General features: G+C 40.3%; 1 protein-coding gene and 1 pseudogene across 18 annotated transcripts in view; one reads left to right on the forward strand and one right to left on the reverse strand.

The window, feature by feature from the left end:
• Positions 1–26,310, reverse strand: part of tlr2 (toll-like receptor 2) — a 120,469-nt gene that overhangs the window by 57,248 nt on the left and 36,911 nt on the right. For 13 of the 18 annotated variants that reach the window (XM_087998979.1, XM_087998770.1, XM_087998931.1 and 10 more), the window contains 3 exons: positions 13,032–13,106; positions 9,880–10,027; positions 9,181–9,251 (listed from right to left, as the gene is read on the reverse strand). The gene's annotated coding sequence lies outside the window, so the exon portion shown is untranslated. Of the gene's footprint in view, positions 1–8,834; positions 9,252–9,879; positions 10,028–13,031; positions 13,107–26,310 lie in introns of those variants that run through there. The other 5 variants (XR_015760970.1, XM_043700162.2, XM_087998706.1 and 2 more) reach the window with 3 other exon arrangements.
• Positions 1,371–19,436, forward strand: LOC148152053 (uncharacterized; annotated as a pseudogene).

Genomic DNA, 26,310 nt, shown 5'->3' on the forward strand with positions numbered 1-26,310 from the left:
ATCTCAGTCATGACACAAAGTTTGATCTACTATGAAATGGCTTTCCCAAATTATTAAATTGTAATTAAAATCATACCAGTGTAATCCTTTCATATATAAGGGGTAGAATTTTAACTCTGGCATTGACAAATTGACCATATAACCAGCACCGTGTGCCACTTCTGTTTTCTTGTCCTTTTGCCATTTCTCACATTGTTTCTAAGTAAATAATTGACAGTGTTCATGGGAGCCGTATGAGATTTAGTGGGAGGTGAAACCTGCTCTCAGTTGCAGCCATGGTGCAACTACAGGCAAATTACTAACAGCCTTCGGTTCAAACAGGGAGACTCTGTGTTTTGAGTACACTTTCTTGTTCCCAAATCCCTGTGCCCATCGTCCATTAGGCTTTTCCTGGATGGCTCCATCTTGACCAGCCTTCCCTTCGACTGCAGCCGAAGTTACAGGAAAATTGGGTGTATGTGACGCATACAGAAATGTCTCAGCAATTGAAACGAATGAGGAAGGAGGACAATACTTGTTTGTCCCTGGATTTCAGCCATGATGAGCAATAAGCTTTCCAATTACTTTGGTCACAATGAAAACTCTACCAACCATGCCTCAGTGTTTGGCCTTTTCCTCTTCCATAGCTTGATGCCTGAGACTTGAGTTTATACAACACTGCGCCCCTCCCCCACCCACCTCACTTTTGCTGTTTCCAAACCTCTTCTCCTGCTTCTATGGTGCCACGCAGTTCAGCAGGAAAAAAGACTGACCACAAAAAACAGTTGCACAAAGCCATAAGCTTGCCTTTAAGCGAACATACCGCAAGATTCTCATGCACCACTGACTTTATGTTGACAGTAGGGTGTAATTTTAAGAAGTTCCACACATCAATAAACATTATTTTTGAAATTATGGATCCACCCCACAGGCCTGAGATACCATAGGAATGTTGCTGACTTAATCTCAGCAATTCAACTGCCATAGGGAAATCAAAATTCCAGCTTCTACCCAATTCAGTCACTCTGCGTGCAAAATATCCACTCTTACAGGCCCCAAAAAAACATCCACACCCACCTGCCCATGATGTGTGTGATTGTAGCAATAAATATCGATGAAAAATTATCAAACAATCAGCTGTCATCCTGGTCTGTTAGGGTCTTCAAATCAGTTACTTGGCCAGCGTTAACATTGAAACTTTTGTGAATGAATTATAAAAATGTGATTTTTGAAGGAAGTTCTGATGCTAACAAAGTTTTAACAGTGAAATCTGTTCTGCTTTGGATTAGTAAAAAGCAATACCATGCATTTTAATTAGCAGGACTTGCAGCAATTTATTTTATTGCAAATTGACTCAGTTAACTATGTATTCAGTACATAACTGAGTCTATATGTGTCTTTTTGTGACACTAGGGGACAGCCCCTGCAACGTGAACAGAAAACTTGTAGCAGTAGATCAAGCAACACTTGTAAGTAACTAAGTTTTCTGTTTCATTGTCAAATACCCCAGCTATCTCACAAATGGAAGGACCATGCTGTGGGTCTGAAGAAACTCATTCAGTTCCAGAGAAGTTCGTATTGGCATTGTTGCTATTCCCTGTATCAGTGAGCTGTGAAAAGGCACTGGAACAACGTAGTTTTTTTAAAATTCATTTCACAGGGATGTGGGTATCACTGTCAATGTCAGTATTTATTGCCCATTGAGAGTTGTCCTTCAGTGGGTGGGTGTGAGTTGCCTTCTTGAACCTGTGAACTCAATGTGGTGTAGGTAAACCTGCAGTGCTGTTAGGATAGAAGTTCCAAGATTTTGATCCAGTTTCAGTAAAGGAATGGTGATATGGTTCCAAATCAGGGTTGTGCATGGCTTAGAACGGAGCTTACTGGTGGTGGTATTCCCATGTATGTTCTCCGAGATAGCGGATTGTAGACTTGGAGAGTGTTTCTAAAGGAACCTCTGACACTGAGTATCTTTTTAATGGTACACACTGCTGCTCCTGTGTGCATATGATGGAGGGATTACATGTTGAAGGTGGTGAATGGGGTGCCAATGAAGTAGCTGCTTTGACTGGATAGTGTCAAGGTCTTTGAGTGCCTTTGGAGCTACACTCATCCAGATACAGAGTGAGTGTTCCATCACACTGCTGACTTGTGCCTTTTCAATATAGACAGGCACTGGAATGACAGAAGGTGAGTTACACATTGCAACATTCCTAGCCTCTGGCTGTTTCTGTAGACACAATATTTATATTTTGGATGTAGGTTTGCTGGCTGAGCTGAAGGGTTAATTTCCAGATGTTTCATTACCTTACTAGGTAACATCTTCAGTGGACCTCCTGCGAAGCAATGCTGAAGATTCCTGTTTTCTATTTATATGTTTGGGTTTCTTTGGGTTGATGATATCATTTCCTGTGGAACAGGAAGTGACTTCACCACAGGAAATAACATCACCAACCCAAAGAAACCCAAACATATAAATAGAAAGCAGGCATTTTCAGTATTGCTTCGCATGAGGTTTACTGAAGATGTTACCTAGTAAGGTAATGAAACGTCTGGAAATGAACCTTTCAGCTCAGTGAACAAACCTATATCCAACACCTTAACCTGAGCTACAAATCTTCTCAAAACTCGCTAACAATATTTATATGCATGGTCCTGTGTAGTTTCACATCAAAACAAACTCCTGGGCTTTAGTGGAGATTTCAGCAATGGTAATTTCATCAAAGAATAAGTGAAAAAAGTTGAATTCTCTATTTTGGAGATGGTCATTTCCTGGCACTTGTTTAGTGTGAATGTTAATGCCACTTATCAGCCCAAGCCTGAACATTGTGCAGGTCTTGTTACATATGGACTCCTTCGGTATCAGAGGAGTTGGAAATGGTGCTGAACGTTGTGCAATCATCAGCGAACATTCTTGCTTTGATTTTATTGTGGAAGGAAGGTCTTTGATGAAGAATCTGAAGATGGTTGAGTCTAGGAATTACACTGAGGAACTCCGGTAATGATGTCCTGTGCTGAGATGATTGACCTCCAACAACCCTAACAGCCTTTGTTTAATTCCAATCAGCAGAGGTGTTTTTCACCAATTCCATGACTCCAGTTTTGTGAGGGTTCCTTGATGCCATACACAGTCAATTGTATTGCCAAGGGCATTTTGCACTCACATCTCCTCTGGAGTTCAGCTCTTTTGTCCATGTTTGGACCGAGCTGTACTGAGGTCAGGAGACAAGTAGGCAGAACTGAGTATCAGTGAGCAGATAATTGTTGAGTAAGTGTAACTTGATAACGTTATTGATCACCCTTCCTAGATTGATAGATCAGGTTGGATTGAACGTTTTTTTGTGGGACATATCTGGGAAATTTTCCACATTGTCAGATAGGAGTCAGGGTTGTAGCTTTACTGGAACAGCTTGATTAAGTGCAGCAAGTTCGGGAGCACCAGTTTTGTCAGCAGTATTGTCAGAATGCTGACAGGACCCTTAGCCTTTGCAGGATCCAGAGCCTTCAGCCATTTTTGGAAATTACATCGAGTGAATCTTATTGACTCAAAGCTGACCTCTGAATTTCTGGGACATCAGGAGGAATCTGAGATGGATCAAACTATTTGCACTTTTGGTTGAAGACACTTGCACTGATGTGCTGGGCTTACCCTCGTATTGGGACTTTGGCTTTTCCTGATATACATAAGAAATCTAGATCTTGGTGGGCAGGGGACATTAGCAAAGTTTGTGATGCCACAAAACTTGGGAGAATTCTAAACTGTGAGGAGGACCATGAAGAATTTCAAAAGGGCCTACTTTAAAATTGCTCATGGGATGTGGACACTGCTGACTAGGCCAGCATTAGGTAATGTAATGTCCATCCCTAATTACACAAAGGAGATTTAAGCATCAATCACATTGCTGTGTGATTTGCAGTCAGATGGAGGTCAGACCAAATACGGATGACTGATTTCCTTTTCTAAAGGACATTAGTAAAACCACACAGGTTTTCACAACAATCAACAGTGGTTACATAATTGCCTTTAGACCAACTTATTTTATTTCTGGGTTTTTCTTTCCATTGAATTCAAATTTCACCATCTCCATGGTAGAATTTGAGTCAATATCCCCAGAACTAGTCCATTGACACACCACTACGTCATGATTGGCTTGTTGGTAGAGTGAATGTCTAGGTGCCAAATGATATAAGAGAATTATGAAGTGATACACTTTAAAAGATGGTGTAAAATAAATGGTACTAATCTGAAGTGTGTGCAGGAGCAGAGAGACCTGAGTATACATATATATGAGTCATTAAATATGGTGGGACAGGGAAAGAGCTGTTGAGAATGTAAGGTTCACCTTCTTGAAAGAATATTATAGAGTCATAGAGATGTACAGCACCGAAACAGACCCTTCGGTCCAACCCGACCATGCTGACCAGATATTCCAACCCAATCTAGTCCCATCTGTCAGCACCCAGCCCATATCCCTCCAAACCCTTCCTATTCATATACCCATCCAGATGCCTTTTAACTGTTGCAATTGTACCAGCCTCCATCACTTCCTCTGGCAGCTCGTTCCATACACATACCACCCTCTTCATGAAAAAGTTGCCCCTTAGGTCTCTTTTATATCTTTCCCCTCTCACCATAAACCAATGACCTCTAGTTCTGGATTCCACGACCCCAGGGAAAAGACTTTGTCTATTTATCCTGTCCATGCCCTCATGATTTTATAAACCTCGATTAGGTCACCCCTCAGCCTCCAACGCTCCAGGGAAAACAGCCCCAGCCTATTCAACCTCTCCTTATCGCTCAAATCCTCCAATCCTGGCAACATCCCTGTAAATCTTTTTTGAACCCTTTCAAGATTCACAACATCCTCCCAATAGGAAGGAGACCAGAATTGCATGCAATATTCTAAAAGTGGCCTAACCAGTGACCTGTACAGCCGCAATATGACGTCCCAACTCCTGTACTCAATACTCTGACCAATAAAGGAAAACATACCAAATATTGCTTTCACTATCCTATCTACCTGCAACTCCACTTTCAAGGAGTTATGAACCTGCACGCCAAGGTCTCTTTGTTCAGCAACACTCCCGAGAATCTTAACATCAAGTGTATAAGTCCTGCTAAGATTTGCTTTCCCAAAATGCAGCACCTCGCATTTATCTAAATTAAACTCTGTCTACCACCTATCAGCCCATTGGCCCATCTGATCAAGATCCTGTTGTAATCTGTGGTAAACTTCTTCGCTGTCCACTACACCTCTAATTTTGTATCATCTGCAAATTTACTAACTATACCTCTTATGCTCACATCCAAATCATTTATATAAATGACAAAAAGTAGTGGACCCAGCACCGATCCTTGTGGCACTCCACTGGTCACAGGCCTCCAGTCTGAAAAACAACCCTCCACCATCACCCTCTGTCTTCTACCTTTGAGCCAGTTCTGTATCCAAATGGCTAGTTCTCCCTGTATTCTGTGAGATCTAACCTTGCTAACCAGTTCAAAGTTTGTGCGAAGATTTGTAGCACGGGTGCTCACAGGCTGTCTTCCTGTTTGTCCTATATAGTGTTTAGTGCAGTCCTTGCATGGTATTTTGTACACTACATTCGTCTTGCTCATGTTGGGTATCGGGTCCTTCGTTCTGGTGAGTTGTTGTCTGAGCGTGGCTGTTGGTTTGTGTGCCGTTATGAGACAACTCACCAGAACGAAGGACCCGATACCCAACATAAGCAAGACGAATGTAGTGTACAAAATACCATGCAAGGACTGCACTAAGCACTATATAGGACAAACAGGAAGACAGCTAACAATCTGCATACATGAACATCAACTAGCCACGAAACGACATGACCAGCTATCCTTAGTAGCCATACACGCAGACAACAAGCAACATGAATTCGACTGGGACAACACTACTATCATAGGGCAAGCCAGACAGAGAACAGCCAGGGAATTCCTAGAGGCATGGCATTCATCCACAAACTCCATCAACAAACACATCGACCTGGACCCAATATACCAACCACTACAGCGGACAGCTGAAACTGACAACCGGAAGCGGCAGGGACAGACCATTATAAACACCGGAGGAAACATCAAAGAAGCGCTTCGCAGGAGGCTCCCAAGCACTGATGATGTCGCCTAGCCAGGGGACGAAACGTTTGCAACAAAAACTTGCTAACCAAGTCCTATGGGGAACCTTGTCGAACACCTTACTGAAGTCCATATAGATCACGTCAACCATCAATCCTCTTTGTTACTTCTTCGAAAAACTCAATCAAGTTTATGAGATATGATTTCCCATGCACAAGGCCATGCTGACTATCCCTAATTAGTCCTTCCCTTTCCAAATACATGTACATACTGTCCCTTAGGATTCCCTCCAACAATTAGAGGGTGGTACATGTATGGAATGAGCTACCAGGGAAAGTAGTGGAGGTTAGTACATTTGCATGATTTAAAAGGCACCTAGATGGGTATATGTATAGGAAGGGTGTAGGGGGATATGGGCCAAATGCAGGCAAATGGGACTGGAATAGCTTAAGATATCTGGTCAGCATGGACGGGTTGAATTGAAGGGCGTCTATTTCCATGCTGTAGATGTCTATGAGCAAACTTGCCCACCACTGACGTCAGGCTCAATGGTCTATAGTTCCCTGGCTTGTCTTTATCACCCTTCTTAAACAGTGGCACCCTGTTAGCCAACCTCCAGTCTTCCGGCATCTCACCTGTGACTATCGATGATACAAATATCTCAGCAAGAGGCCCAGCAATCACTAGATGGGATTTTATGACAATTGAAAATGGTTTCATGGTCACTGTTAGACCAGCTTTTAATTCTAGATTTAGTTATTCAATTTAAAATTCCCCAATTACCATGGTGGGCTTTGAATCGATGTCTCCAGAGTACCAATAAGAATTGTTACCAGTGGAAAATTGAGGAATTGAATCTTTGTATTTCTGAAAGCAATCATTTACAAATTAACATACTGAAAAAGCAACTGAACAATTGCCTCTAACAATTTTTTAGTTTTGATTTCTTGATTTTCCTCCGTTGCTCATGTTAGTTTCAACAGCCAATATTTATGGGTTGGTTTTTGTGAAGGCTTATAACCAAAGTATCACATGTCACTGCCCAGCGGTTAGACAGTCTTTGCATGTTCAGGTTTTTGAAATGTTTGCACCAAAGTAGCTGAAAGTGTAAACTGACAATAGGGAAACAAATAGCATTGTGGATATGTTACCGGACCAGAACATCAGACTAACAGTCATGGGTTCAACCCCACCATGGCTGATGGTGTAATTAATTCCAGATATTTATTGAATTCTAAATGCTAATCTAATGGAGATCATGTCAATTGTTAAAAACCCAATGGTTCACTGTTGTCCTTATCTCGTCTGGCCCACATGTGACTCCATACCCACAGCAATGTGGTTGACTCTTTAAACTGTCCTCTGGGCATGACATGGAAGTATTGGATTGGGGTGGGCAAAGTAAGAAGTCACATGACACCAGGTTATAGTCCAACACGTTTATTTCAAATCAAAAGCTTTCATAGCTTCCATCATCTGGACAAAGGAGCAGCATGCTGAAAGCTTGTGATTTCAAAAACGTGTTGGGTTATAACCTGGTGTCGTGTGACCTCTGACTTTGTCCTCTAGGCAATTAGGGATGGGCAATAAATGCTGCCCCAGCTAGCAATGCCCTTGGCCCATGAATGATTTTTTTTTTCAAAATAATGCAGTGAAAGAACCAGGAAAACTTTAAACTGTGGTACAAATATCATTTCTTTTTACCTGATAACGTTAAAGGACTGGTAAGATGGAGGATTGAGAAGCATTGTAAATTAAGTCGGTGAATGTGGACATGTATTTGATTTAAATGGAAATGTATTTCATATTGGAATGTGGGACTTGCCACAAGGAATTCAATGATCTGGCCAAATTTCCTTATAGAAAGACACATATCTTTAGCTCTTTATTCTTTGATCATGCCCATGCAACCTTGCCTCAGAAGTAGCATTACTGAACCTTTGTCCCTCTAAGTTCTACATCTCTTTATATAAGAGCAATTGTACACTTCACTGTAAGTGCTTTTACTACTGTTTGCACACTCAGCATTTGGTACTGCTCTCAGATTTCCTTATCTTTCTCCCCCACACCTTTCCATTACTTTTTCTTGTAGTTAGTAGTGTATAGTTACATCTCTGCAGAATGTATTTTATATAATCACAATACTGTAGTTGTTACAGACATTTACATGATTTTGTTTTTAAGCTGGTTATAAACTATGGGAACAAATGCAAATGTAAGAGCAAAATGCTTGTGCTTCATATTTAACATTGCTCTCAAAATCACCAGCCAGTTTATAATCAACAGACTTCCCGGTGATTTATCTTATATCAGTCACAGCTCCTTCTACATTTTTCTTGGAATGGCACCCTGTTAATTGTAATGCCCGTGGATCATGGATGTTTCTCATTTTGTTAGAAGGCTTCCATTGCCTTTGTTAGGAGCGTGGGTGCCTATTTCAAGACCCATTCAAAGGCATGAGACTCTGTCTTGCCTGCTGCTGCTAGCTCACTTCTGCCCTGTTGAATTTTCATCAAATTGGTTGTGAAACATTTGACCAACATAATGAATTTTAGCAAGATCTGGACATAAAACCGGAAATTGCTGGAAAAGCTAATCAGGTCTGGCAACATCTGTGGAGATAAATAAGAATTAATATTTCGGATCCAGTGACCCTTCCTCAGAACATCTTCCTCAGAGTTTTGAGGAGGAGTCACTGGACCCAAAATGGCAACTCTGATTTCTCTCCACAGATGCTGCCGGACCTGCTGAGCTTTTACAGCCATTTATGTCTTTGCTTCTGATTTCCAACATCTGCTGGTTTTTGGTTTTTAAGAGCCAGACATGTCCTGGTTAACATGCGAGTTAATTAGATTAGTTTCCTGTAATTCCATTTCTGGAAATGCCTACAAAATGTTTACAAATTTTATAAATAATGCTTTAATAAATCCAATAGAAAATACATTTGGAGTGTTAATCTAAAATTAGAGCTGTAAGCAAAGATCGGGAATCGGTTTAGCTCAGTTGGCTGGATTGTTAGTTTGTAAAGCAGTGTGATGCCAACAGCATGGGTTCAATTCCCATCACTGGTTTGACGTTACCATGAAGGGCTCTCCTTCTCAATCTTCCCTCACCTGAGCTCTGGGACCCTCAGGTTAAGTCACCACCAGATGCTTCTGTCTAACAAGAGAGCAGCCCCTATGATCTGATGGGACAAGTAAAGATCTTTTTAAAAAAGACAATTATTGCAATATAAAATAAAATAACCTGTTAAAATCAATCTTAAAATTGATCTCTGAAAATTAAGTACAAGATTCAGGTTTATAAAGATTTAAGATCAAATATAATGTTCCTTAATGATGTTTGTATCTGTAAAATTGCACATGGCACAATGTACTATACTGTTCAAATAAAGAATGATAAAAATGTTACATTATATAGCAAATAATTGTATAACAGTTTGGAACATTATGTAAATTCGCCTACCAAATTATTGAAAGCTAGTCATTTTTTTCACACTGTCCGTTAAGATTGTGTAGCAGTATATTAAGTAACATTTCAATTTTCAGGTCAATATAGTCAACATTTCTTTAGACAGCTGCCTTTTATCTGTGAACCATGACAAAGTAGATGTTTTTTTTTTAACTTGCACTGATTCTTTTTGCCTCAACAATTATTTCATTACTTTTTAATGTCTACTTCCTAGACTCCTATTGATTCCCACATTCATTTAAAAACAGAAAGATGAAGTTACCAATTATTATTTAGTTTAGATGATACAGCTTTATTTTATCTTTTTCCTGTTTAAAAGAACATTTAACAGCTATTCTTACCAGGTGAGTCTTCAATGTTGTATTAGTCACAATCCTGTCTCACACAAATCCAACCAAATGGACATTTGCATCCCTTTGCATCTTTCATATTTTCTCCTCTTTAAGCAGAGATTTTGAGCTGATTCTGAAGCACATTGAACTGTATAAGCTGCCAAGTAAGAAATAGACAGGAAGCACATGTTATCTTAATTTACAGTAAGGCAATTTATAGAAGCAGATAGTCCCATATCTGCAGTAGATTATTATGTTTAAGCACTGGTATTGCTAACAAAAACAACTAATGTCTCTCTGTATTACTGCTTGAAAGGAGGAGTAGAGTGTTAGCAGAGGGTTACTTTTCAGGCTGGAGGCCTGTGGCCAGTGGTGTGCCACAAGGATCGGTGCTGGGTCCACTGCTTTTTGTCATTTATAGAAATGACTTTGATATATATATAGGGGGAATGGTGAGTAGGTTTGCAAATGATGCCAAAATTGGTGGAGTAGTGGGTTTTCTCAGAGTACAATGGCACCTGTGGGCCAAGGAGTGGCAGATGGCGTTTAATTGAGGTAAGTGCGAGGTGTTGCATTTTGGTAGGGCAAATCAGGGCAGGATTGTACATTTAATAGTGGGGCCCTGGGGACTGTTGCCAAGCAAAGAAACCTTGAGGTGCAATTTCAAAGTTCCTAAAGTTGGAGTTCCAGATAAACAGGGTAGTGAAGAAGGCATTTGGTCAGTGCATTGAGTATAGGAGTTGGGATGTCATATTGTGACTCTACTGGACATTGGTTCAGCTAATTTTGAAACACTGCATTCAATTCTGGTCTCCCTCCTATAGGACAGATGTTGTTAAACTTGAAAGAGCGCAGAACAGATTTACAAGAGTATTGCTGGGTTTAGACAGTTTGAGCTGCCGGGAGAGACTGAATAGGCTGGGGCTATTTTCCCTAGTGTATCAGAAACTGAGGGGTGAAAATCATGAAAGGCATGAATAGGACAAATAGCCAAGATACTTTCCCCAAAGTAGGGGAGTCCAAAACTAGAGGGCATAGGTTTAAAATGAGAGGAGAAAGATTTAAAAGGGACCTAAGGGACAACTTTTTCACACTGGGTGGTACGTAAATGAATGAGCTACTAGGGCAGGTGGTGGAGGCTAGTACAATTACAACATTTAAAAGGCATCTGGATGGGTATATGAATAGGAAGGGTTTAGAAAGATATGGCCCAAAAGCTGGCAAGTGGGACTATATTAATTTAGGATATCTGGAGGACATGGACGAGTTGGACCGAAGAGTCTGTTTCCATGCTGTATATCTCTATGACTGTTAACTATGAAGTCTTATACCTTCAAATTTTAATTATTGTTGAGTATTTAATTTTTTTCTTCTTCCTGATTTCTTTTTTTCACTTTCACTTTCTGTATATAATTTGCGATTAAAATATTCTAACTTTCATTTGTGGTTCAGATCCTGTCTGCAATTCTCTTTGGAGAGTTTGAACAGGGTGAAAGGTATCCATTTAAAATTAATAGAACTTTCAGAAGTTTTGGGAAGACTGCTCTAACTCTCCAACTTCACCTTTACTTCAAAATAAGATAGAGAAAGGGAGCGTTATAGCACAAGATTAGAGATGGGGCAAAAGTCAGGCTATTATGACTAGGTGAGAAGCTTTGAAACAGGTGTAGACTTTTCAGTTTCCTCAATTGGTCACAACATAGGTGTAAGTTCTGTTTCGCCTGAGGTTATACTTTTATTTATTTGATTTGTTTATTGTCACACGTATTTTGTTATAAATACAATGAAAAGTTTTGATTAGTGTTGCTGCAGTCTGGCGCCATCTTAAAACACAGAAAATAAACCAAATCATAGAATTTAAAGGCAGAAAAGTTTGGAAACAGTTCAACTTTACTTGACTTTTTGTTAAGTGCTCAACCATGGGCTTTTCTCCAATCAAACGTATTTAACGATTTTTGCTGTATCCAGCTAAAGACCAATCAGAAGGTTTCCTTGATTTGAAAAACAACAATCTTAGTACCTGCTAACCGGAGGAAGATTAAAAGGATGTGAGCTTAATCACTAGGCCTTCGTGCAGTCATAGAGATGTACAGCATGGAAACAGACACTTCAGCCCAACCTGTCCATGCCGACCAGATATCCTAACCCAATCTAGTCCCACCTGCCAGCACCCGGCCCATATCCCTCCAAACCCTTCCTATTCATATACCCATCCAGATGCCTTTTAAATGTTGCAATCGTACCAGCCTCCACCACTTCCTCTGGCAGCTCATTCCATACACGTACCACCCTCTGCATGAAAAAGTTGCCCCTTAGGTCTCTTTTATATCTTTCCCCCCTCACCCTAAACCTATGCCCTCTAGTTCTGGACTCCCTGGCCCCAGGGAAAAGACCTTGTCTATTTATCCTATTCATGTCCCTCATAATTTTGTAAACCACTATAAGGTCACCCCTCAGCCTCCGACACTCCAGGGATAACAGCCCGAGCCTGTTCAGCCTCTCCCTATAGCTCAAATCCTCCAACCCTGGCAACATCCTTGTAAATCTTTTTTGAACCCTTTCAAGTTTCACAACATCTTTCCGACAGGAAGGAGACCAGAATTGCACGTAATATTCCAACAGTGGCCTAACCAATGTCCTGTACAGTCGCAACATGTGTGTTAGAACTCTCACTGCTTTTTCAATAGTTCTATTTTTATTATTTCATCAATTTTGATTTGGAGCCATGAACTGGGAATTGTGAGGTGAATATGACTTGTGAACTTTGGAAAATAGCTTATAATAAAAGGAAAAAAAACACCAAATAAACTTTTGTTATATTGTGAGGACAAGCTTTGATGAAAAAGGGTTCCTACTGACACAACAACCCTGAAAAGTTAGCTCTTAACAAGGTGGGAATAATCCAGGAATTGGTTCTGGCAAGTCTGGAAGAAACCCTATATACAAACAGATGGCAGATGTTGAATGTAATTGAAGCCTTGGGAAAATATGGTTAGTCTCTCAGGGTGGAACCAGAGTTGGAGTTGTTGTGTTGAGCCATGTTTTTCTGGGAGATGAGTTTGGCCACTGATGACACGGCATGAAGATAATAAAATTGCCTCCCTAATCTTCCTCACCAACTTTCAGAAGCACCAAGCATAGGAAGTTAAAATATTACTCACTCAACCACAGTGAATTGAGAAGGTGATCCCGATTAATGTTTCCAGAAAAGCAACCAAGGGAGTCCACATCTACACCTGTAAAACAGCACATTATAAAAACAATTGGAATAATCTGGCCTGTTTTATTATTTTCTTCCTTGTATCCCATGACTGTATTTGTTTGTCTGTGTTTTGTGTGGATGGAGACTGCAAACAAATATTTCAGGTCTAAGGCACAGATGTTAATTAGATTACCCTGTGGGTTAGTTTTTTTTTGCTGCTAAAGTTATTATATATTTATTTGTAAAACTTGTGTCTGGAACTATTTATTTGCAAAGTGGGGTTGCTTATTCAAAATTCTGGTTCGGAACTACTGGAGTAACTATTGAGAATCTTTGCAAGTTTTCATTTTATTGTGTAGCATATACAGAGGTAGAAAGGTTGATTTGGTTCAGCTGTCTGTCTCTGTCATAACACTTGGGCCCTTACACATTCATGGGACAGTGTCCACTACAAAGCAAGATTAAAATATTTACAGCCCTTTTAATGCCTTTAAAGTAGAAGGTTTTAACCTAAGATTCCAATGATAGTAATGAGCCTTATCAGCCTGAGTTCACTTAAGGCCATAGGCTAAGAGATTGGAACAGGAGTAGACTGTTCAGCCTTTCAGTCAGATCCACCATTCATAGCTGATCCAAAATTCCTCATATTCACTTTCCTACCTTTTCTCCATCACCCTTGATTCCGCCAATGATCAAAAATCTATCTATCTAAGCCTTAAATATACACAAGGAGTGTGACAAGAAGTTCCAAATATACCCAGCATTCTGAGAGATGTTTTAGATTGGCACCCCTTTATTCTGAGTCTATGTCCTCTACTCCTAGACTCTCTGATAAGGTGAAACGTCCTCTCAGCACTTACCTTATCAAACCCCTTAAAAATCTGATAGGTTTCAGTGAAATCATCTCTCATTCTTCTCAATTCCAGTGAGTAGAATTCCAAGTTGTTTAATCTTTGCTCATAAGCAATTCCTGTATACCAGGGTCATCCTACTGAACTTTCTCTGAACTGTCTCCAATGAAATGATACCTTTCGTTAAATAAGGGAATCAAAACGGTTCAAAGCACTCCAGACTTGGTGTCACCAGCACATTATTCAGTTGCAGTGATACTTTCCTACTAATCTACTCCAACCCCATTGAAAGAAGAGCCAACATTCCATTAGCTTTCCTGATTACCCACTGTACCTGTGTGCTATCTTCATGCACAAGTACCCCCAAGTCCCTTTATGTTGCATCTTCCTGTAGTTTTTTCCCTATTTAAAAATGAACTTCATATTTTTCTACATTACACTCCATTTCCCAATGTTTGCCCACTTACTTAGCCTATTAATGTATCTGGAAACTGTTTGTATCCTTCTTGCCACTTGCTTCTCTACCTATTTTCTGTGTCAGTGTATTCATTTCCTTGCTCCAAGTCATTCATGTATATTGTAAACATTTGTAGTTCCAGCACTGATCCCTGTGGGATCCAACTAATTACCAATTGATCAAATCTAAAAAAGAACCCCTTATTCCCTGCCCATTAACTAATTCTCTATCCACATCAATATACTTCCCCCAAAACCATGGGCTCCTATCTTATGACTTAACCTAAGTGAGGTAACTTGTTGAGTACCTCTTGGAATTCCAAATATAAAATATTAACTATTCCCCTTTATCTACTCTAGTCAGGCATTTCCCCTTCATGAAACCATGCTGTCCCTGTTTGATTAGATTGATTTTCCAAATATGCTGCTAACTGGCCTATAGTCACCTGATGTTTGCCTCCCTGTCCTTTTGAATCAACAATGTCACAATGGCAGTTTTCTAATCCTCCAGTACTTTTTGAGTCCAAGGATTTTTGGAAAATTGCATCTACTATCTCTGTAGCTACTTCTTTTGGGATCCTAGGATGCAGGCCATCAGGGCCAACGGCCTTCTCTGCCTTTCGCCCCATTAGTTTCTAGCGATAGTGACAGTGCTTAATTCCTTCCCTGTTTTCTTTAGTATTAGTAGGATATTTGAAGTGTGTTCCACCATGCGAAACACCTCTTTAACAACTCTGTCATTTCCTTGTTTCCCATAACTATCTACCTTGATTCATTTTGTAAGGGGCCAATGTTCACATTGACCTTTTGTCTTTATTTAGAGGTGATCTTATTGTCAGTTTTTAGTGGCCCTTGTAGTTTATCTTCTCTCTATTTTTAGTCCTCTTTTGCTGGATTCAGGGCTATCCTTATTGGAATGCATTTTTGTTGAGAGTCATGAATTAACCCCTTAAATGTCTGTCACTGCTTGCTTACTGTCTGCATTCCTGATTTCATCTCTACTCTTTCAAGAAAGAGCTCCTTGAATTTGCAGCTTGTTTGCGTTTTCCGTGTCTGCTAAAGCTTGATTTAATGCTTAACAATCGTAGGTAAGTTTTTTTATCTCCATGGTGCAAAGATTTTCAAGATGGTGTAAATAAATTAGGAGATGAGGACCTTTTCATGGTACCTATGGGAAGTGGCTGACTGGTTTCATTCCCTTTTGGAAAAATGTTAATTTCACCTCAGTCAGTGTGTAATCTAATCAGCATTGGTTTCATGAATCATAGCCAACCTGTGTGGTCAGGTGATCCCTGTGGCCATTTTACATATGTGTTTTGGTCTCTGAAAAATTGTTCCATCCACAACACTCTCAGGTATTAAATTGGCTAAGAGAATTCGAAGATCAATAATCTGTATTTTATATTGTCAAGGCAAGGATAACAGAAGACAGCAGAGTGACAACTGGGCGGCAACAGAAATGGGTCTGAGGAAAAGGAATGAGAAGGAGGAATGAAGCAGGGAGGGGAATAACAGAAGGGCAGCAAAGAAGGCAGCAGAGAGGATAGGGAGCCATAAATCACAGGAGGTGACATTTAGCCCATTGTGGCTGTGCTAGCTCTTTGTAGAAATAACTTGTGAGATTCACTTCCCTGCATCTTCTCCATTATTGTTCATTTTTCTTTTCTCTGTAGTTAATCCATTTCCTTTTGAAAGTTTCAATCAAATCTGCTGCCAGTATACTTTCAGACACTGTATTCCAGATTGTAACCACTTGTTGTGGATAAAAGGATTTTCCTCATGTCACCTTCACTTCTTTTGCCAATCGCTTAAGTTTGTTTCCATTGGTTTTGCATCCTACCACCAGTAATAATTGTTTCTCCCTGTCTACACTGTCCAGGCCCCTCTGACAAATTTCAACTTCCACTTCTCCGAGGAGAACAGCCCGGAGTCTTCACTCTTTGGAATTCTAGTCCTCCTTCCTGGAAACAGGTTAATGCCTTCACTTCTATCCTAAAAGTAAAGCCTAAAACTATACACAGTACTCAAGCTGGGATTGAGAAAATGTTCTCTCTAGATCCATCATATCTTTATCTTTTGCACCCCGATTTATAAAACCCCAAATCCAGTTTGCTTTTGTTAATTGCTCTTCTCTTTTCCTGACACACAATTTCATCTGTCACTTGTTCATATTCCACCAGCTTCTTTCACCTCTTGGAGTTTTATCACTATGCTCCTCATAATTCATAATACATTCAGGTTTTATGTCTGTTATACTCCAAAATCTAAGTCATTAATATATAAGAAAAGTATAGATCCTAATAGTAGGAGAACCCCATTATGTACCTTCCTCTAGTTCAAAAAGAAATTCTGTTTTCTGTCACTCAGCCAACTGCATATCCATAATGTAATTGTCCTATTTATTCCATGGACTCTAATTTTGCGAAAAAAAAAGCTATTAGGTGGGACTGTATCAAATGCTTTTTGGAAATCCATGTGCACAACAACTGCATTTCCTTAATGAACTCTCTCTGTTTCCTTGTCAAAAAACTCAAAGAAAATTAGCTAAACACGCTTTGTCCTTAACAAATCCCTGCTGGTTTTCTTGAATTAATTCATATTTGTTCCAATGAATGTAATATTGTCCCAAATTATCCTTTCTAAATATTTTTTCACCATCATGATTAAATTATAGTTGCTTGCTACACTGTTTTTGAATTTTATTTTGAAGGGTGAACATTTGCAATGAGAAATCTAACCAGATGACCCACAATCAATGGTTAACTAAGTAAGTTAAAGATAATATGCAGCTTAAAGAAAACATATAATGGTGAAAAAATAAGTGGCATTTCAAATGTTTGGACAGAATATAAACAACAACAAACAATGATTGTGGGAATATGAGTAGGGCATTCAGCCCATTAAGTCTTCTCCATCACTCTTTGGAGGGTCTGTGTGGACTTGATGGGCTAAATGGTCTCTAGTTGCACTGTAGGGATTCTACAATTGTATGAGATCATCTCTTGTTCTTTAAACCAACAAAATGTAGGTCTAGTTCTTCCAATTTCTCTTCAGAGGACAGTCCCACCCACCATCCCAGGAACAAGTCTGGTGAACCCTGGTTGCACTTCCTCAATTGCAACAATATCTTCCTTAAAATAAGAAGACCTAAGCTGCACACATTACTCCAGGTGAGATCTAACCAAGCTACTGTATAATTGAGGCGAGAATTAATTACTCCTTCACTCAAATCCTCTTACAATAAAGGCTAACAGTTCATTTGCCTTCCTAATAGCCTGCTGCAGCTGCATGTTAGTCTTCAGTGACTTATCGACAAGTAACCTAGGTCCCTTTGTACAACTACACTTACTAATCTCTTTTTGTTTAAGAAATACTCAGTAGCTGTTCCTCCTTCCAAAGTGGATAATCTCATATTTTTCCACATTTTATTCCACCTGCCATGTTCTTGACCATTCATTACACCTGTCACATTCTCCTGACCCTACTTTATACCTTCCTCACAACACACATTCTCACTTAGCATTGTATCATCTGTAAATTTGGAAATAATACATTTGGTCCCCACATCTAAATCCTTGATCTATATTGTGAATAGCTGGAGCCTAAGTACTGATCTTTACTGATCCTCTGCTAGTCTCAGTCAATGTTCCCTCTTGTTTTCTTTCCAGTTGGATGGACTTCTGAGGTCTGTGGGAGCAGCAGCATCCAGAACTGCAAGTTAATGCCACCTTTGGCAACCCAGTGCTGATTGTCATGCCCGGAACCTTGGAGTGGCTCTGCAGCCACTTGGCTTCGTGCTTAAAGAGCCTGTTGCTGCAAGAATGACTCATTTAGTTCTACTGTCTGTCAGTCAATTATTAATCTGTAATCCTACCCTGTGTCATTTTATTTTTCTTACCAGCCTCCTGTGGGGAACTTTATCAAAAATCTTCTGAAAATCATTCGCTAACAGGGATAAGAGACTAACATAAATGGGTGACTTTTTTTTTGTTGGCAAGATGTAATGAATGATGTGTGCCACAGGGATCAACTTTGGGATCTCAAATTATATAAATGATTTGTATGAAGTTGCCGAAGATTTGGTCACTACATTTGCTGTAAAATAGAAGAGTAAGTTGTGAAGGAAGCTGCGAAGGGATATATCCATAGGTTAAGTGAGTTGTTGAAGATTTGGCAAATTGATTAATGTTGAAACAATGTAAAATTGTTCATTTTAGTGGTAGTAATTAAAAACAAAACATGCTTTCTGGAGATCTAACTTGCAGAGGAAGCTATGTACCTTTAATGCCTTAATCTCAAAAGACTAGTGCACACGTACAGCAAATAATTAGGAAAGGTCTTATTATTGATAGGGAAGTGAATTGAGTTCAAAGGTAGAGAAAGGTCAGAAAAACTAAAGAACTGATCACTGACCTCAGAAAGAAAGGAGAACACGTCTCCATCTATATCAACAGAACTGAGGTTGAGAGAGTGGAGAGCGTCAAGTTCCTCAGAATGACAATAACTAACACCCTATCCTGGACTTGCCACATAGATGCAATGGTCAAGAAGGCACAACAGTGCCTCCTCTTCCTCAGGTGAATCATGAAGTCTGGCAAGTCCAAAAGGATTTTCACCAACGTCTACAGATGTGCCATTGAGAGCATACTGTTTGGGTGCATAACCGCCTGGTATGGCACCTGCTCCTCCCAGGATCGTAAGAAACTGCAGAAGGTGGTGTGCACAGCCCAGACCATCACGGTAGCCAACCTTCCATCTATGAACTCCATTTACATAGCTCACTGCCACAGAAAGGCTGCCAGTATCATCAAAGACCAATTGAACCCCGGTAATGATCTCCTACAACCTCTGCTACCAGGCAGAAGATACAGAGGCCTGAACACACACCAACAGATTCAGGAACAGCTTCTTCCCAGCTACTAATAGACTGACAAATGGACTCCTCAAATAATGCTGATCTTGCCTAGTGCACGCCCTGTGCAATGTAACCTGTATGCCTTTGTCTAAGGCTTTTTGATCTGTACATCCTTGCTATGATCTGCTTGTACTGTTCATAAACAAAGCTTATCACTGTACCTTGGTACACATGACAATAAATAAACCAATCAATCAGAAGTTCTGTTTCAGTTATACAAGGCACTGGTGATACCTTGTCCAGAATACTGTGTACTGCATTGGTTTCCTGATTTAAGGAAACATGTAAGTGCATTGGAAGCAGTTTAGAGAACTCTTACTCGAGTAATTCCTGAAATGGGTAGGTAGTCTTTTGAGGAAAGGTTGGACAAGCTTTGCTTGTATCGCTGGAGTTTAGCAGTTTAAGATGAGACCTGATTGAAATATGTTCTTGTAAGGAAGAGGGTAAAATGTTATTGGGGACAGGTGGGAATGTGGATTTGAGGTTACAAACAGACTAACTAGGTCACTATTAAATGACAAAGCAGGCTTAAAGTAACAAATGATTTAATGCTGCTCATAAATCATATGTACAAATGTAATTGTCCAGTATTCTGGCACTACCTCTGTATCTGAGGAGGATTGGAAGATTATGGCCTGTACCTCTGCAATTTCCAGTCTTATACATATCCCAGATACCACTCATGCAACCTTGGTGACACATCAGTTTTTAAGACAGTGGTTAGCACTGCTGCTTCACAGCGCCAGGGACCTGAGTTCAATTCCAGCCTGGGGTGACTGTCTGTGTGAAGTCTGCGCATTTTCCTCATGTCTGCGTGGGTTTCCTCCGGGTGCTCCAGTTTCCTCCCACAGTCACAAAGATGTGCAGGTTAGTCGGATTGGCCATGTTAAATTGTCCAGGGATACGCAGGCTCGGTGGGTTAGCAATGGAAGAGGCAGGGTTGCGGGAGGGGGGTATTTGGGTGGGATGGTTTTCAGAATCCGTATTCATAAAGTTCTTCAGCTTCCACGTCAGGTTCCTAATGAGACCCAATTATCCTTTACCATCCTTTTACTATTTATATACCAAAAAAGGTTTGATATTCCCTTTTATTTTCCCTGCCAGTTTCTTTTTATTCTCTTTCTTGCTTTTCTTTCATTTCCCATTTGAATCATCTACATTGTGCCTGATTCACAATTATATTATCTGTCTTATGCATCTTCTATCTTATTTTGCTCTCTCATTACTTGTGTATTCTGCATAGCATACTTAAACCAGGGTGGATCTGGAAACTTGTGGTGAACCTGATGCCCAAATTGTTACCATGAAAGAAGAGTGTCCGCCCACCACCTTCTTTGGTCTGTCCCTCACATGAATATCTAGAATTGATAATATCAGCTGTGTAAAAGGAGTTGATTGATTAATAGTTGGTACTTAAGATTTTCCAGCAATTTGGAAATCATTTCTTTTGTTGTTTCTCCTAAAGCACTATCACCTAATCTTCCTCTGAAGTACAACCCCAAGATTTGAAGATGGTGAGGATGATGTGTTGTGTGCAGAGTTTTTGAGCTGATCTATGAGGAACATTACAGAGGAGGCACTCACTCAGACAGTATTTTTAAGGCAGTGTATTTAGAGTCATAGAGTCATAGAGATGTACAGCACCAAAACAGACTCTTCAGTTCAACCCATCCATGCCGACCAGATATCCCAACCCAGAACCCGGCCCATATCCCTCCAAACCTTTCCTATTCATATACCCATCCAAATGCCTTTTAAATGTTGCAATTGTGCCAGCCTCCACCACTTCCTCTGGCAGCTCATTCCATCTGAGTGAAAAGGTTGCCCCTTAGATTTCTTTTATATCTTTCCCCTCTCACCCTAAACCTATGCCCTCTAGTTCTGGATTCCCCGACCCCAGGGAAAAGACTTTGCCTATTTACCCTATCCATGCCCCTCATAATTTTGTAAACCTCTATAAGGTCACCCCTCAGCCTCTGACACTCCAGTGAAAACAGCCCCATCCTGTTCGGCCTCTCCCTATAGCTCAAATCCTCCAACCCTGGCAACATCCTTGTAAATCTTTTCTGAAGCCTTTCAAGTTTCACAACATCTTTCCGATAGGAAAGAGACCAGAACTGCATGTAATATTCCAACAGTGGCCTAACCAGTGTCCTGTACAGCCACAACATGACCTCCCAACTCCTGTACTCAACACTCTGACCAATAAAGGAAAGCATACCAAACGCCATCTTCACTATCCTATCCACCTGCGACTCCACTTTCAAGATGTTATGAATCTGCACTCCAAGGTCTCTTTGTTCAGCAACACTCCCAGGACCTTACCATTAAGCGTATAAGTCCTGCTAAGATATGCTTTTCCAAAATGCAGCACCTCGCATTTATCTGCCACTCCTCAGCCCATTGGCCGATCTGGTCCAGATCCTGTTGTAATCTGAGGTAAACTTCTTCGCTGTCCACCACACCTCCAATTTTGGTGTCTTCTGCAAACTTACTAACTGTACCTCTTAGACTTGCATCCAAATCATTTACATAAATGACAAAGTAGAGGACCTAGCACCGATCCTTGTGGCACTCCACTGGTCACAGGCCTCCAGTCTGAAAAACAACCCTCCACCACCACCCTCTGTCTTCTACCTTTGAGCAAGTTCTATATCCAAATGGCATGTTGGAACAGCTGGTCTTCAGAACTCTCAGTTAGGGTTATTCACAGATGCCAGGGAGGATTGAAGAAGAGGCCATTAACTGACCCTAACAAAGAATGCATGCGGGCCGCTGTTGGTCCATGGTACTGCCTTTTTCAAAAGGGCAAATGAAACTGGAACATACAAGAGAAAAAGTGCCTTTGAGAGACGTTACCCTAAATTGTTCACAGGGTTAAAGCAACGCAATACTGAAAATAACTTCAAAGAGTCATAGAGACATACAGTTTGGAAACAGACCCTTTGGTCTAACTCATCCACGCCGACCAGATGTCCTAAATTAATCTAGTCCCACCTGCCAGCACTTGGCCTATATCTCTAAACCCTTCCTATACATCTACCCATCCAATGCCCTTTAAATGTTGTAATTGTACCAGCCTCCTCCACTTCCTCTGGCAGCTCATTCCATACACGCGCCAGCCTCTGCGTGAAAAAGATACCCCTTAGGTCCCTTTTAAATTTTTCTTCTCTCACTTTAGTTCTGGACTCCCCCACTCCAGGGAAATGACTTTGCCTATTTATCCTATCCATGCCCCTCATGATTTTATAAACCTCTCTAAGGTCACCCCTCATCTCTGACACTCCAGGGAAAATAGCCCCACCTTATTCAGCCTCTCCCTATAGCTCAAATCCTCCCACCCTGGCAACATCCTTGTAAATTTTTTCTGAATCCTTTCAAGTTTCACAACATCCTTCCTATAGGAGGGAAACCAGAATTGCACACAATATTCCAAAAGTGGCCTATCCAATGTCCTGTACAGTCGCAACATGACCTCCCAACTCCTATATTCAGTGCTCTGACCAATATAGGAAAATATACCAAATGCCTTCTTATTCCTAACTGCGACTCCACTTTCAAGGAAATATACACCTGCACTCCAAGTTTTCCTTGTTCAGTAACATTCCCCAGGACTTAATGTTAAGTGTTTATGTTCTGCCCTGATTTGCTTTTCCAAAATGCAACACCTCACATTTGTCTAAATTAAACTCCATCTGCCACTCCTCAGCCCATTGGCCCATCTGATCAAAATCTTGTACTCTGAGGTAACCTTCTCTGCTGCCCACTACACCTCCAATTGTGGTGTCATCTGCAAACTTATTAATGATACCTCCTATGTTCACATCCAAATAATTTATATAAATGACGAAAAGCAGTGGACCAGCACCAAACCTTGTGGCACACCACTGGTCACAGGCCTCCAGTCTGAAAGGCAACCCTCCACCATCTGTCTTCCATCTTCAAGCCAGTTCTGTATCCAGATGGCTAGTTCTTCCTGTATTCCATGTGATATACCCTTGGTAACCAGTCTAACATGAGAAACCTCATTGAACACTTTACTGAAGTCCATATAGATCCCATTTGCACTCTGCCTTCATCAATCCTCTTCATAAACATTTACAGCATGGAAACAGGCCCTTTGGCCCAAGTTGTCCAGGCCACCCAGTTTTCATAATGTTGAAGAAAATTGCTAAACTGCTGTGTAACTATATGTCCAGGAAGATTCCAAATCCCTTAATGAATCAAATTCAGAAGCAACTTGAACCAACCAGAATGGCTATCATTTTCCTCATGACAAAACCAACCAAAACCCAATTGGGTCCTTCAGAAAATGTCTACACCTAATACAGTTTAACAAGGCAGTAGCCACCAAATGACTAGAGTGTTGAGAGTTTAGTGAAGTGAACTTAAAGTAGAGTTTTCACTAAACTCAATATCAAGAATGCGTTCTGGTAGTTGACATTAGATGAGCAATCAAGACTGTTTACTATATTTATCATTCCATTTGAATTTGCTTCAGTCGCAGAGATGCAACGTATATAATCAGTGGTGTGGGAGGAGGGCCTTCGGAGGTTACGAATTAGCTATTTAAGGGCCTCACATGGTAATGGATAGTGTTAGTCACTCAATGCCACTCTATTACTGGTAAGTATCTGTAGGCAGATAGTTGATGGGCACAGCACAGACATAAAGTGCAGTTCTAAGCAACCCTTGCCAACCCGAGGTGCAGGCTGTCAGCTGGCAGTCTACTTTGAGAAATAAACTATTTTTCCTCAAATTGTATAATGAGCAACTTATGCAATTTAATGATATAAAATAATGGCTCTCAAAATTCAAAGTGGTAAATTGTATCAAAGGTTAATTGCAAAATACCTGGTGGCAAAGCAAATTTTGGCTGTACACAGAATTGCTAGGCCACTAGCACAGCAAAGTTCCCAACTTGGTCAAATGGTGTCTCCACCTGCTCCAAACATAGAGCAAGGGTTAGGGCTGAGTCAAGGCATTCCCTCTGTCAGTTATATCCTCACTCCTGGCCAAACATGATCTGGAAAATTGTGGTGAACCTGATGTTCAAATTGTTGCCGTGGAAGAAGAGTGTCCATTCACCTGCTTTTCTGGCCTGTCCCCCTCACATGAATATCTCAAATTGGTGATATCAGCTTATGTGAAAGAGGTTGATTGATTAATAGTTGGTACCTAAGATTTTCCAGCAATTTGGAAACCATTTCTCTTGTTGTTTCTCCTCATGCACTATCGCCTAACTAATCTTCCTCGGAGGTGGGACTCCGAGATCTCAGCACTGCTGCACAGGAAGCTACCAACAAATGTAAGAGCTGACTGCAGCTTAATGGTTGATGCTCTGGTTATGCTTAGGCACTGCCTGCTGTCAGGCAGCACGACATTACCAAACACTGATAGCGTGCATCTTCCACAGTGTCCTACTTACATCAGAGTCCAAATGCAAGATGAACAATGTCATGCAAAGTTAAAGGGAAAATTTTCAATAGTAATAGGGATCCTTCAGCTTTTAACAATTTAAAGTCCTATATGCTCAATTGCCATCCCTTAGTTCCAAAGACACTAAAATTCTGGGAATGAGATTGTATATCATTCTCACATCTGTAGACAATTGATCATTATGTACCTGCTGTAAATGTAGTGCAGTCCCCTTGCATACAATGTTCTAATTCTAACAATCCAGTTCTTAATATCAGATGCATCTGTATTTAGTGGGAATGAAGCAGTGCTAATTTTTTATCAATACATGTTTTTCACATTGTAGACCGAAGTTCTTTAGTTATATTTGAGAGATTGACATCAGTAAGTTTGTTCAGTGATTTGGCACTTTTCCATGGAAAGTTTCAAAGTATTTCAGATAAACAGGTTGATTTCCCTATTGTAAGAGGAAGTGCAGAGACACTGCAACTAACAAATGTAAGGTAAAAAGGACCACAAATCCCTGATGATTTCAGAAAGCAACTCTAGCAGAAATGTACTTCTCCAAGTGAGCATTCTTAATAGCATTTACTGTATTTATAACCGTATAAAGTATAGTGGAGGGGGGGGAGCAGTGATTGTAAACAAGTTACACACGCATTTAAAATGAATTGTGAGAAGATTTGTAGCTCGGGTGCTCATTGTTGTGAATTAATTCCTATAGGCATGGCACTAATCCACGGAGTCTATCAACAAACACATCGACCTGGACCCAATATACTGATCACTGCAACAGACAGCTGGAACTGACAACTGGAAGCGGCAGATTCAAACCACTACAAATGCCGGAGGAAAGATCACAGAAGCGCTTCACAGGAGGATCCCAAGCTCTGAGGATTAGGGGACAAAATGTCTGCAACACAAATTCCCAGCTCAGCAAACAGAACCACAACATTTAAAATGAATCCTTCATCCCAAAACTAAAAATAAAAAAAATGCAGAAGTAAAATAGAATGAGACCTGATAAAAGAAAAGCTGTTTGGGTTAAAACCAACCAAGGATTCCTCCTTCAGTTGTGGATCTGTCTGTGATTTTTAAGAAAAAAAATTATATTCATATAGCATCTTTAACAACTACCAGACTTCTAAAAGCATTTACAGAAAATGCAATTTGTTTTCTAAAGTGCGGTTGTTGCTACAATATAGAAAATTACCAGCCATTTAAACACACAGTAATTTCTCATAAAGCAAACAATACCATAATAACAAGATGGATATTTTTATTTTTGATGCGGTACAAGGATAAATATTGATCAGCAAACTACCTAATATCTCCTGCGTTTCTGTGAAATGGTGCCATTGGATCTTTTACTGAGAGCTGGGGAGCAGATAGATTTAAAGGTTTTAGCTGAAACCAAAAAACAGGAATAAGTCATATGGTCCTTCGAGCCAACTCTGCCGTTCAATGTAATTGTGGCTAATCATCCAACTCAGTGCCCTGTTTCTGCTCTCAGCAGACTAGAGGATCATTTTAGCCCTGAAAACTATATCTAACTTCTCCTTGAAGTTTTCAATATTTTAGCCTCACTCAGTTTCTGT

The sequence above is a fragment of the Chiloscyllium plagiosum genome, unplaced genomic scaffold (genome assembly GCF_037043375.1).
Source record: "Chiloscyllium plagiosum isolate Xiang-an unplaced genomic scaffold, Cpla_swu_hap1 HiC_scaffold_1, whole genome shotgun sequence".
NCBI classification, from domain to species: Eukaryota; Metazoa; Chordata; class Chondrichthyes; order Orectolobiformes; family Hemiscylliidae; genus Chiloscyllium; species Chiloscyllium plagiosum.